We start from the raw sequence: 13,858 nt of genomic DNA on the forward strand, positions 1-13,858 counted from the left end.
AGAAGTTAAAGAACTCCGAGCTCGAGTGTTAACTTTAGAGAGCACGGTACACAATTTGCAAGCACTAGCAGTATCATCAACACCAGTAACATCACCAGCCTCAGCACCAACAGCACTAGTACCACCAAGAACAACATTCGCGTCACCAGCTTCGACACCTCGAGTATAATCATCATTCTACATGACATTCTACATCATTTATCTTAGTTCGACATAGTGATTATGTAATCTCTAATGTTTTAGAGATTATATATTCTTGTTCTAACGGTAAATCAGATGAGTTAATATCATATTAACTCATAAAATCCATGATTACATCTGAAGAAAATATATATATGTATGAATATTTTCATAAAGATTGTAATTAAAAATTCTTTCGTACAAACTGTTAATGGTGAAAATATTTTAACGGGTAGGTAATACCCGAGGAATATTTAGATTTCACATTAATAAGTTGCACTGTACATTCTTCGAATCTGATTCAATGGTCATTTACTATCCTATGTACAACCACCGATATACGTATCCATTCACCACAGAATAACCATTTCCATTTAAATTTCATATTTGGATTTTGACCTATCAGAATCCAACAAGTGGCATAATGAAGAAAACATTGGACAAAATAAAAATTTGTTAGAAACAAACGAATTAACTAATTGAAATTTTGTTAAGAATCCACGCTAACTGTTCCTAGCTAACTGATTACATTTTATTTATCGCAATTTAATTATCGCAATTTTATTTATCGTCATTTAATTTCTGTTATTTACTTTACGCATTTAATTTATCGTCATTTAATTTCTGTTATTTATTTTTACGCACTTTAAATATCGGGACACGTATACAAGGTTTTGACATATCATATCGACGCATCTATATATATTATTTGGAATAACCATAGACACTCTATATGCAGTAATGCGGGAGTTAGCTATACAGGGTTGAGGTTGATCTCAAATAATATATATACTTTGAGTTGTGATCGAGTCTGAGACATGTACACGGGTCACGATACGTATTATTTAATTCGAATATTATATATTAAATTATATATGAATCATTGAACTATTGGACTATCGGACTATTGGACTGCTAACTTTGGACAATTAAAATGAATTAAAATATTGATTATAACATATGAAACTAAACAATTCTTCAAGATTGCCACTTGATTTCCTCTTAAACCTCATTTGTACCTCGACAATTACAATCCGCGTTTAAATCTTTCATGATTTTTGAAAACATCTCGATCAGGAAGATGAACCAACCGCACCTCATTTATGGAAGAAAAGATTCTTGCATATAGTTATGCACTCGAAAACTCTTGGAGACTGAGTCAACGTTTAACACGTAGCAGTGTTAATTCCTTTAGTGTTATTATTACCCAAAATAACGTTGCACTCCCTTTCCAAATTAGCTAATTTTATCACAGCTTCAGCAAGTTAACCTCGACTTCTCAGTAAGACTAGTCTCGATATATACGTTGTCTTTTCGCCGTCGTTACCGAAGAACCTATTATATTCCACCATACTACCAAAAGCGTTTAATCATCTGAAAACACAAGTCGCTCGAAAACACCTCGGATTGATAACCGACGATTCAGATATGGCTACATTAAATGCAGAGGAAACAGTAAAATTGTAGAGGGCCTAAATGGCCAAAAGTTTGATAACAAAGAAGGGAGTGATAGGAACGCTCGATAGAAAATTTAGTACTGAAAAATGAATTGAGCTAACCGTGAAGGAAACAAAGAACAAATACAACGACTGAACCTGCTTTCAAATAATCCAAATGATTCAGTGTCTGTTGAAACTGTCAGTACGAACCCTACTCCGTATTCTAAACTTTTTCAGATGATATTATTCATCATCATCTTATCTTAGATACTATAAGATATCTTCATATCTTCCGTTATGCATATTCTCCATATTTCTGGAGATATTTCACAACTATTCTTGTCCGAGATCATTTATCTCCCAGTAATATCTGCGTTACAATATAAAAGAAACTGTGTTAGTTTCTAAATTCTGAAACCTTCGAGTTTGAAATAGGAATGTTCTGAAGCAGTGTTGGGAACTGATGCATGAATTAGTATAATATAATGAAACTTGATCAACTTCATTATATTACAGTAAGTCATGTTAAGTTCCTAATGGAATGTGATGATTCGCAGTACCGTCATCATGTGCCATGTTACACGGCTCTTACATTCTATCTAATCCCCAAACGTATTAGGAACATATCGTCTTGATAAATTCGAACTTTTCCAGGATATTCTGGTAATTGAACAAATCAAAATCGTGCCATTAGCTATGAATTTTGGATCATTACGCGCTTGACTCGAAGTCGGGAAGAGAAAATGAAAGCATGAAGTTCTGAAAGATAATGAAGGAAATAAAAACCAACAATCACCCAGGATTTACAAACCGTGTATATCAATACGTATTACGACGTAAAGACACGGGAGAATTAGAAACATTATAATTCCAAGGAAATCATAAAAGTGAATAGATTCTTCTGGCGGCAAATGAAAAAGAAGAATGAAAGATATGAAAGTTAGAAGTATAATAAGAATCAGGATTGAATGTAGCATATTAAGAATGAGTAGAGGAAGAAAGAATAAAAGGTAAGGAAACGAAGGGGGTGGATTTATAGCAATATATCTGACAGAGAAATCAGAACAGATTATTGCATTAATCAAAGAAGATTTTGATTTCCTAAATCACCGCGGAACTAGATCCTATTACGAAGATTTTCTCTCCGTAAATCCCAGAAATCAATCATAACTACGCCATCGGTTAAAACAATTTCATATTTACCCATTTCACTCTTTTGTGATAGCTTCACTCGTACGCTTCACATGATCGAATCGTTTTATCCATATCTTCCAATAATGATAAAACTCTATTATTACCTCATATGCGTCATGAAGACATTCCTATTGTTATTTATGACAACCTCTACCAAATTTCGGGGACGAAATTTCTTTAACGGGTGGGTACTGTAACGACCCGGAAATTTCCGACCAAATTTAAACCCTAATCTCTATATGTTTCCGACACGATAAGCAAAAACCCTAATGTGGAGTCTAGAAAATTTGAAATCTATATTCGGTTAATCAATTATCCTTTTGACCATGCCTGACGATTCACGAACAATTGATTGTAGCTTTATATGTGCATATATATATATATATATATATATATATATATATATATATATATATATATATATATATATATATATATATATATATATATATATATATATATATATATATATATATAATATTTTGATATAATAATTGATATGTACAAATTGTTATAGTTCTATAATTATTGAAAATGAGATTATAGTGACACTATTATAATTAATATTATTATCATTATGAATAATATTTTTACCCCCTTTGAGTTTAAGTGTTAGTACTTCGTACACGTTAATTGAAACAGAAAATAATTAATTAGTGAACCTTTTTGATCAGGTTTCAATTAGGTAATGAGTGAAATACTTTAATATATTTAAACTAAAAATTTGGGATTTATAGGAGCACTTTTACACGTTAACTGTTTAGCAATGAACACAATATTGCAATTCGGGAGGAAACTGTCGGCAGGTAATTTAAATATCTAAGGCTGCTTTAGTTTCATGCACATGTTTAAAATTATTAATTAATTGTTATTATCCGTATACTGTGTTTGTGATACCTATATGATATGACTTTTTCTTTAATAAGAATTCATTTCCTTATCACTCCTATCTCTGCATCAAATTCTATATATACACTCACACTTGATTATAGATGAAATCTCATTTGTAAACACCATCACAAATCAACCCTCAAACTCACTTGCTTTCTATGTCCCTTATTCCTTCTACATTTTATCAATAAACAACCCAACAAAACACCACCACTATTACCAACCACGACACCACCTTGATAGCCATTTCAAATCGACAGCCACCTTCATTTCTTTCCTTTCGTGACAACCAAGAACCACCATCTTAAACACCCTAAATATAAGCCGTCATTTAAAACAATTCATATCAATTATCTTTGAATGCTTTGTTTGTCACTACACTTAAACGAGAATCACCACAACAATCATTAAAACACCACCCTTAGTCCTCCATCGTCCACCACCTTTATCATTGAATAACTACGAAAAAACAACCAACACCCGTCAATCACCTTGAAACTAAAAACGACTTATGTTTTTCTTCAAACCCTCACCAAAGATAACCATATCACCCTTCTTCTTCTTAACCTTCGGACCACCTTCTAACACACCATATTCCAATACCTTGAACCACCTAGTACAACAATCACCTTTCCTTTATTTATTTATTTATTTATTTTTCGCTGCACTTGTTTCTCTTTCTGTCGAAACTCAAGACCTGCAACACCCACTTAGACCGTTTTAGATATTACACTCGTGCTAGCTTTCTTCTTCTATTCGACCGTCTCATAATAAAACCCAACACATCATCAAACTTCCAACTTGTTTCCCTTCTCCTTTATTTCTATTTTACGAACCTCAAACAAATCTTTATAGAACCCATTTAATCCATGCTGTGATTCTGCTACTACTTGTTTCTGTTTCTCTACCATTCGAAGATTTCCACAACCAAATCCATTGCCTGTTGCAGTCGCTAGCAACCTGAAACATTTCCGTAACACCAACATACTTCAACCATCACCAATTTCCTTTGTTATTCGCTGTTCCTTATGTGTCTGTTTTCCATTATAATAACGAATGATGATGGTGTATATTATTAGGGTGGACCGTATTTACTAGAAAAATAAAAGATGATGAGATAAATCGAATTATGATGATTATGATTAATAATCATAGTGTTCCAATAAAAATTGATGATAGTAGTTGCTGTATTTAAAAAAAAAAAAAAAGAATAGATAATGATTGATGAGATCGTATGATGATAATAATGAAGATATTGATTGCCCTTAGCTGTAAAGTTTGGAGATATATAAAAAAAAAAATAAGCACCGCTACTTTTATTTTGCTTAGGGTGTCGACTTGTGCTTCAATTCACAGACATCAGATTGAAACCATGAACTTGGGCTTAAGAAAGTTAATTAATTGGGCCGAGTCTCCTATAATAAATAATTGGGCTGTGTAATTGCTGTTGGGCCAAAGATTTAAAATACGGGATATGTAGACTGTCGTATGGGATTATATCAGAAAAATCAAGATAGCCGAATGGTTTAGGGTACTTGTGTTTAACTTGAGGTCGTGGGTTCGAGTCTCGTCTTGAGCAGTTTAACACTTTTTAATACTACAAAGGTATAATTAATATTGTTATTATTTCCATTATTATTATTATTATCATTATAATTATTATAATAGTTGTTACTAGTATTATTATTATCAAAAGTATTATTATTTTTACCATTACTAATATAATTTTAGTATTATTATATTTTTTTTAACAAAACAAACGATATATATATACAAGATATATATTTAATACATATAACATAACAAAATTGATATTTTATTATATAAAATGAATATATGAAACATATAAAAATGATATAACTAATAGGTTTACATATACATATATAAATTGTTTGATTACAATTATGTGTTAATAATTATATAAATAATATAGGTTCGTGAATCCAAGGCCAACCTTGTACGTGTTCAGTGATGTTATATGTATTTTTACTACAAAATACAGTATGGTGAGTATATAGTCCCTTTTAAACTTTAAATATTTTGGGCTGAGAATACATGCGCTGTTTTTTTTATAAATGATTTACGTTATGGACACAAGTGATTAAAAATGATATTCTGCGGATTGATGTGCTAGGTAATTTAGTTATATGTTATAATAGCATGTAAGCGCGAATCCTAAAGATAGATCTATCGGGTTTAACACCCCCATCCAGTAGGCTGCACTAGACATAAGAACTAGTGGGCGGATGTTTAGTACTTCGAGGATTATTTATACACTTGCGAGTGTACATATCCATCTTTGCGAAGATGACTTATTATATTATTGTTAAGGTTGGTTACTGAGGCCTCAACATAAGCAGAATGATTTTATACACTTGCGAGTGTATTATATTTTTATAAATGGAAATCTTGTGGTCCATAGTTATAACGCTGCTAGCATCAAACCTATATATCTCACCAACTTTATGTTGACTTTTTAAAGCATGTTTATTCTCAGGTACAAATTAAGTCTTCCGCTGTGCATTTGCTCATGTTAAGGACATTACTTGGAGTCGATCATCGCAATGGAACCAAATGTTGAAGATTTCATCCAGGGGGATAAGGACGGGTCCTCACAAGTTGCACCCGAACCTGAGATTTGACAGACTTTGGATAGATTATCCAAAATATCAAAGGGGTTTGCATACTCTTCATTCTAAGGTTGTTGAGGTACCGAGGGTCATAGAATGGGGACCCTTAGAAGATGTAGAATTGGCCGGGCCAATTAGGGAATTACTTGTACAGAGGTATGGTAATTCTTCTTTTAATGACTGGGTACGTTTATTCACCATACGTAGACCTGTATATAAAGTATGGTGTGAAGAATTGTTATGTAGTATAGAGTTGAATGATCGGGTAGCTAGTTTAACCGATCGTTCTTTTATTAGATTTTTGTTAGGCGGTTCGATGCGCCACATGTCTTTACTGGACATGGCTCAGGCTTTACGTATATATACGCCTGAGGAGTTAGCGTCTGCCGATTGTAGAGGATTGATACTAAACGGTAGAAAGATAGATGAAAATTTTGATACACACGGTGTGTGGAGTCAAATGACAAGCCATCACCGTTTCAAAGGGGGAAATTACTCTTATTTCGATATAGATAGAGCAGAATTAAGAGTGATACATAGGTTTTTAGCTAATTTGATTACACAAAGGGGTAAGAATAAGGAAAAAGTAAATGAACAGGATTTGTTTTACCATATGTGTATTCGAGACCCACAAAGCGCTGTAAGTATACCATATTGTGTGGGTTATTATTTATCAGCTATGGTTCGGGGGATGCGACCGCATAGCATAATAGGAGGTGGTATTTTTATTACTTTGATTGGTGAATATCTCGGTGTGGATATAAGTCGGGGGGGATTATTAGTAGAAGAACCGGAACCCCGCGATACTATAGGTTTAAATGTATACCATGGTGCGAAAGTTTTGAAGAGGCGAAATAACGCCGCAGTACGATACCATGGTAGACATCCACAGGTGGAGAGAAACCAACAGCAAGGTAATGTAGGAGGGGGGAATGAGATGCAAGAAATGCAAAGGTTTATAGCTTCTCAGGAATACGAAAATGCTAGACAGAGAGCATTTGAAGATTGGCAAGTTCATCAGAACCAAATCATAGCTCATTGCCAACATATAGGTAGAAACTATATTCCTACACCGAAACCCATCTTCCCTCCCTGGTCTATAGAGATGCAGCCACCGTATCCTACGTATAACCCTGCCGAAGCATTCTATAGCACCTATGGTTATGCCTGGAACCCCTATTGGTACCAGTATCATCCCTAGTATACTTATTATTAATTTTTTTTTTATTTTGTAATTTGTAATTATTGATACGTTTAATGCTTTTGTTAATATTGTAATCATTTTTATAATTGTCTAACTTTTATTCTTAGATTTTAATAATTTTTGAATGTGGGGTAATATACCAAACTTCAAAAATATGTATATATGTTTGCAAGTTTATCTTATGTACACAACAGGGTAATACAACGCATTTTCAAAGACTGGCATTAAGTTCAGCAAAAGCAACTAATTTTGACGACAAGATGCAAAATATATGTGAAATAACAACAAGACGGAATGAACAAATGATGTGCACCATTTATCATTCAGCAAACAAACGCCAATATATTTGGAAACTTTGGTAAAAATTTAATCATTTTCACACAAATCACCCTCAATAATTTAAATTGTTACTGATTTCTTGCAAATGAGGGCATTGTAAGATCTTAAGTGTGGGAAGGGGTTAAATTCTTTCGGATTTTAAAATTTTTTACTTTATACACTTGGTTACCATTAAAAATACTAGTAAAGCAGTAGTTGTATTAGAATCTAGTGCTCTCTGATAATAAAGAACAGCCCTAGTCTTATATACTGACTACCCAATTCTAGTAAAATTTTTAAAAATTTTCAACTAAATGAACTCAAATTCATGTTTATATATATTTATGAACGATAAAACTAGGTTTTAACACCGAAATTATTGTTACCTCGGAAAGAACATAAATTGAGAAACAAACTAAAATGTTAAAATTCATTTAAAATGGAATAGAGGACGATAAAAAGGAAAATAAAAGCCAAGTGTGGGAAAATTTACCAAGTTATCTTAAACATATGTCACATATATCTGTAACAAATAACTGAAAATACTTTTGCTTTGGACTAAACTAAACTGTTTTACCCGATGAAAGAAAAGAAGAGATGGATCTACACGATGAATCAATTCCATCATTAAAAGGAAGTAAAGTCTTCCGAAAAAGACACGCGCTTCTTGATTTAGGTCATGAAGTTGTCGTCCAGACCAGCTGTAGGTTGACGAAAAATCTAGAAAAGTCATCACTAAAATCAGCAGGAAATCCACGGACCTCAGCATTAAACAGGGTCGCCAAGTGGTCAGATTTATCCTAACCATGAGAAGGATTTATCTCGTACAATGGGGGGGCACCATGCAAATTAGCTGGATAAGACTAATGAATCAGATCCCCAGAAAGGATAATCTCCTTAAAGATTAAAAATCAGCTTTTAAGACTGATATTACTCAATCCTAGAGATTGACCTTAAAGATTGAGAATTCAAACTCATGGAATTCAATGATATCTAAACTCGAGCTTGAACGAGAAAATATTTTGATCAAAATTATAAACCGATTTGTTTTCTGAAAACCCTATTTTCAATGCGTTCATTACCATTGAACGTAAAATCCTAGGAATTCACCTGGAATTCATTAGGTCACCTGAACTAAATCGGGTGTCAACCGTAAGAACGGTGGTTGCATAGTGGTCAAAGACAGGAGCTTGTGCCATACCGAAAAATTATAAGGGTGAGCTTTACTATTGCTCCTACCAAGGATAGTAATTGCATCCGACACGTTATAGACCATAATTAAAAGCATGTCAGGGGACATTGCCTTAACAGTTGCTTGTTCAACGCTTTCCTTTCAACCGGACGGTAGTTTACCGAAAGGTAATATACGGGACAAGTAAACTGGACGTGTTGCTTTCCAAATACAAGGTTAGCAAGTGGGTGACACAAAACCGCAAGTTTGAGCTAAAATTTTCAAATCTGAAACCTACCAAACCCACAAAAATATTTTGCAAACACCGGTAAAGGGTGATCCCGGAAAACTTATCTAGGGTAAAAACTAGATTTAATTTTCAAAAGATCAAATGTTTTCATAAAGATCCAATTTCCTTAATGGATCTAAATTTTTATAGTCATGTGGGACTGTAAACCATATCGTTACTACCATTGTTTATACCGCCGTATAAAAATCACTGATGTACAAAGTGTGAAGAATAAAGAAGTGATTCTAGTATTTCAAAACGATATTGCTTGAGGACAAGCAACGCTCAAGTGTGGGAATATTTGATAATGCTAAAAACGAACATATATTTCTTTGCATTATTCCTCAAGAAAGACAAGCTTTTAGTTGCAATTGTTCTATTTACACGTGATATTCGTTTAAATAATAAAAGGTGAAGACAAAAGACAGATTCGACGAATTGAAGACGCAAACGACCAAAAAGCTCAAAAGTACAAAAGACAATTAAAAAGGTTCCAATTATTGATAAGAAACGTCTCGAAATTACAAGAGTACAAGATTCAAAACACAAAGTACAAGATATTAAATTGTACGCAAAGACGTTCGAAAATCCGAAACCGGGACCAGAGTCAACTCTTAACGCTCGACGCAACGGACTAAAAATTACAAGTTAACTATGTATATAAATATAATATAATATATAATTAATTATATTAATTATATATATATTATATTTATAAATAACAACCGTCGGCAGAGAAAGACTCCAAAGGGACTGAGCTGTAAATTCATTCTCCGCGACTCGCGGAGTTTGAAGAGGTTTTCACCGCGAGTCGCGGAGCCCCAAAATTCGACTTTTCCTATAAAAGCAACCGAATTCTGATCGCAATTCATCAATCTTTTTCTTCTTCTTATCATACGTAAAACATATATATATATATATTTATAATTTTAATTTTAATTATAATTCTAATAATAAGGGTATGTTAGCGAATGTTGTAAGGGTGTAAGTCGAAATTCTGTCCGTGTAACGCTACGCTATTTTTAATCATTGTAAGTTATGTTCAACCTTTTTATATTAATGTCTCGTAGCTAAGTTATTATTATGCTTATTTAAAACGAAGTAATCATGATGTTGGGCTAATTACTAAAATTGGGTAATTGGGCTTTGTACCATAATTGGGGTTTGGACAAAAGAACGACACTTGTGGAAATTAGACTATGGGCTATTAATGGGCTTTATATTTGTTTAACTAAATGAAAGTTTGTTAATGTTAATATAAAGATTTACAATTGGGCGTCCCTATAAATTACCATATACACTCGATCGGACACGATGGGCGGGGTATTTATATGTACGAATAATCGTTCATTAACCGGACACGGGAATGGATTAATAGCCACTAGAATAATTAAAACAGGGGTGAAATTACATTCAAGGGTAATTGGTGTAATTGCTAACAAAGTAGTAAAACCTTGGTTTACACGCAGTTGATAACCTGGTGTATTCATTAAATAAAGTATTAAAACCTTGTTACAATTCGAATCCCCAATTAGTTGGAATATTTAACTTCGGGTATAAGGATAATTTGATGAGGACACTCGCACTTTATATTTATGACTGATGGACTGTTATGGACAAAAACCAGACGGACATATTAAATAATCCAGGACAAAGGACAATTAACCCATGGGCATAAAACTAAAATCAACACGTCAAACATCATGATTACGGAAGTTTAAATAAGCATAATTCTTTTATTTCATATTTAATTTCCTTTATTTTATATTTAATTGCACTTCTAATTATCGCATTTTTATTGTTATTATATTTAATTGCACTTTTAATTATCGTACTTTTTAATTATCGCAAGTTTATTTTATCGCACTTTTATTATTCGTAATTTCATTTATCGTTATTTACTTCATGCTTTAATTTAAGTCTTGTATTTATTTTTAATATTTTACATTTGGTTTTAACTGCGACTAAAGTTTTAAAATCGACAAACCGGTCATTAAACGGTAAAAACCCCCCTTTATAATAATAATATTACTTATATATATATTTGTATTTTTATAAAAGTAAACTAATATAGCGTTGAGCTTTGTTTAAAAAAAAAAAAGATTCCCTGTGGAACGAACCGGACTTACTAAAAACTACACTACTGTATGATTAGGTACACTGCCTATAAGTGTTGTAGCAAGGTTTAAGTATATCCATTCTATAAATAAATAAATATCTTGTGTAAAATTGTATCGTATTTAATAGTATTTCCTAGTAAAATATAAACTATTTCGTATACCTTAGCTTTGACATCATTAATATATATTACTTATATATTTTTGTATTTATATAGGATTTATATTAACTTCCATTTAAAACATATACTTATATTATATCTTAAGTTATATGTGATATATATTTATTTTGTATATATCTATATCTTAAAGTGATTGATATCTATTCATTTAGTTACATTAATATATATATATATATATATATATATATATATATATATATATATATATATATATATATATATGTGTGTGTGTGTGTCCATATATTTTTATATATGTTTAGTATTATTTAAAATTAGTAATTTGCTATACGAAGGTATTTATAGGAAAAATATATATATATATTTGTTTGAAATACAATTATATGAAATGTTAATATAATTATGGTATATGTAATATGTATACCTTTATGTACATAATATTTATCAAAAAAAATTTATAGTTTTGATAATAATGGTTTACTAATAATAAGGATATTGTTGGTAATAATAATACTAATAATAATAACTATAATTTTACTACTAAAGATAATAGTTTTAATAATAATAATACTACTATTAATGTTAAAATGTTAATTTGCATTTTTGATAGTGATAATAATAAATAAACTTATCAATAATAAAAATAACCACAATTTTAACTAACATCATAATCATAATATAATAATACTAATGATAATAAATGATAATTACTACTTTAGTAGATATAATAACATTAATAATCAATAAACCTAATAATAATAATAATAACAATAATAATCATAATAATAATAATAATAATGATAAGAAACTAAATCAAAAAGTATACCCTTCTCTAAAAAGAATTGGCCCAGACGGGACTCGAACCCAGGATCCCTCGCTCACCCGATAAACATCCTAACAACACCTCCAATCCTGCTTTTCTGTTTTATTTTCAGTTACTAAAGTATAAACCCCGTATTTTATCTGGTCCCTTCATCTTCTCTATTAACAAAAACTAACAGAAATCAATCCAAGATTTATACCGCGAATTACAAATTGATTTAGGACTTGAATCTGATTTATAGATAACTTAAATTCAATAATTTAGTTAAATCAAGCAAAGAAGAAGAAAAAAATTAAAAAAAAAGAACAGCAGCTTCCGTTCGCTGCTCAACATAAAAAAAAAATTTGATTTTGTTTTTAAGAGCGTTTTGGGTAATTGTTACAACATGAATTTGATTAGGAATTGTTCATGGAAACCATCCAAGGCCTTAATTGAAATAGAAACATTAAAACGAGCTTGAATTTCACGAAGAACAAAAAGGTTGACTTTTTTATAACAAAGCTTTAACTCGAAAATTCGACCTCAATAATAGAAATTGAACACCGAAAACTTGCAGATAGTTTGAGTGGTTTACTCCTAACACTTCTACATTTCAAGTTTTTTGTAACATCCCGCGTTTTTCCGTTAAATTTAATTTTAACACCGTCTTTTTTTTTAAAACATAATCTTTCCTATTTAAATTAATAGTTTCCGTGAGTAACGTTCATTATATTCCCGCTATTTAATTTTGACATCACCCGTTTACTCGAGCGTTTTAAAAATATTCGTTTGGTTAATTCCCGCACCCGCTTTGAAACTTGAGGGACAAATCTTGTCACTTGGCCAAATTGGAGCAACTAGTCACCACCTCCCACCATTATCTCCTCATTTCTTTTTCTTTCTTCTTTTCTCTCAACCAAAAACTCCCATCCTAAATTCTTCATCATCTTCAATCATCATCCAAATTCAAGCAAGGAATCAAACATCAAAACAAATTGTACTTTTGGAATCCTCGTTTCATCCTCTTCGATTTGATACTAGTCTCATGGCATGGGGTAAGAATTTCTCATGAAACCCTAACTTGTTAAATTCGTTTTTAGACTTGTCAAGTGGTTAATTAGTGTCTATGGCTCGTAGGGATGTCGTGTATGTAATTTGTATGCTCGTTCTTCGTGTTTTGAAAATATGACATGAACACCCAAATGGGTCTAGCTTAATCTTGAGTTTTGGTTGCTCAAATGATGTTATAAGATAAAGTGTATGTGTTAAAAGTATTAGTTACTTCATTAGCTTCGTTTTGATATGTAGGATGATGAAAAACTAGCTCAATAACATGAAATGTGTTTTTGGTGAATCGATTATCGTTTTGGTAGGAACTTGATGCGGTTGAATGCTAGTTGAGACACTTGTTTGAATGTATGCTAGTTAACTAGTTAAATTGTATGCGTAAATAGCTTCGAAATGGTGTGATGTATGCTAGCGT

This window comes from Rutidosis leptorrhynchoides, chromosome 5, assembly GCF_046630445.1.
Source record: "Rutidosis leptorrhynchoides isolate AG116_Rl617_1_P2 chromosome 5, CSIRO_AGI_Rlap_v1, whole genome shotgun sequence".
Taxonomy (NCBI): domain Eukaryota; kingdom Viridiplantae; phylum Streptophyta; class Magnoliopsida; order Asterales; family Asteraceae; genus Rutidosis; species Rutidosis leptorrhynchoides.